Source organism: Rhineura floridana, chromosome 3 (assembly GCF_030035675.1).
Source record: "Rhineura floridana isolate rRhiFlo1 chromosome 3, rRhiFlo1.hap2, whole genome shotgun sequence".
Classification (NCBI taxonomy): Eukaryota; Metazoa; Chordata; class Lepidosauria; order Squamata; family Rhineuridae; genus Rhineura; species Rhineura floridana.
In genome coordinates this window covers 202,052,417-202,053,880 of record NC_084482.1, presented here as the reverse complement: position 1 = coordinate 202,053,880, position 1,464 = coordinate 202,052,417, and the positions used below count along the sequence as shown (strand labels likewise).

General features: G+C 45.7%; 1 protein-coding gene across 4 annotated transcripts in view; it reads right to left on the bottom strand.

Moving 5' to 3' along the window:
- The window catches only part of LOC133381089 (zinc finger protein ZFP2-like), a 35,137-nt gene that overhangs the window by 6,056 nt on the left and 27,617 nt on the right, over positions 1-1,464 (bottom strand). The window lies entirely within an intron of this gene.

The following is a 1,464-nucleotide window of genomic DNA, read 5'->3' as shown; positions in this document are numbered from 1 at the left end:
CTGATGGAATAAAAATGAAAGCTGTTAAAGCACTGTGGAGAAATTCTGCGCATATACCTGCGGGTTTCTGATTTCTTCTTTGAAAAAACATTTCTGGGTCCTGCTGATGTCAGAGTGTAATTGACAAAGTTCAAGGTCTTCTAGTGTTACTATGGCTGTGGGCACACTACTGGTTTCAAAAGTAGCCAGAATGATTTTTCTGGCTGCATTTTGAAGCAACTCTCCCTTTGGCTGGAACCCATCTCCCTTCTCCACTTCTGACTTCAGACCTTTCAAGACTGCCCACACAAAGTGTTGGGCCAATCCCTGAGCCTCCAGGAAAGCATTGCCATTGGCCATACCTGACAATGGGTTGATCTACCAATCAGCTGAAAAATCTGCCTGAGGCTAAATGGGGGGGGAAAAGCATTCAACCTGAAGTGACAAATGTTTACAATAAAAAGGGGCATGATTTGATGACTGGCGTGTGTCTCTGTTTTCAGAAAGTAGAGGTGGAAGCACACTGGTATGTGTGTCTCTACCTTATGCTGCATGAGAGCCAGCATGGCGTAGTGGTTACGGTGTTGGACTACTACCTGGGAGACCAGGGTTCGAATCCCCACACAGCCATGAAGCTCACTGGGTGACCTTGGGCCAGTCACTGCCTCTCAGCCTTATGAAAACCCTGTTCACAGGGTCGCCACAAGTTGGAATCGACTTGAAGGCAGTACATTTACATTTTACCCTATGATGCAGATCTGTTTAAGCAGTACCTGCTTGGTGACAAGTTGTGAAGAGAGAGAAAGACAGAATCATTTTTAACAGTGATACGTGGGGCCTGCATCAGGTATGTTCATTTTGATCGGTCTCAGTAAAAACAGTATCTGATTGGCTAGAGGTTCTAGAGAGGTAAGGATGGGCTATTAACTGCCAATTTGGAAAGGCAGTTTGGAAAGTCGGTTGATGAGGGATGTGTGAGGCAGAGGCCAGAGAAAGCAGAGGTGCAAGTGGAGAGCAAAGTGTGGGCAGGCTGGCTACTAGCTTATAACCCTGGGAGACGCTCCACCTAACATGGCCTATATAATTTGTTTAATGACTTCAGTTTGGTTCATTTTGCAAAGAGGCTGCTTGAGACCAAATGGGAAACGTTGCTGAAAGAGTTAGGTTTGTCATCTCAACTGAGATGATGATGATGCCAGTCATATTCACAGGACACGAACTTTGACAATCAAATCAATGTGATTGAAAAATAGTTGCAATAGTTTGCCCTCCGGAAAGGAGTCCATTGCTGAAATCTAGAGCTAATCAAAATACCTGGGGGGTGAATTCCACCACCTGTCTCCACAAAAAGAAAATCCTATCACCCTGACCACACAACTCACACTACGAACATAAGAACATAAGAAGAGCCTGCTGGATCAGGCCAGTGGCCCATCTAGTCCAGAATCCTGTTCTCACAGTGGCCAACCAGGTGCCTGGGGAAAG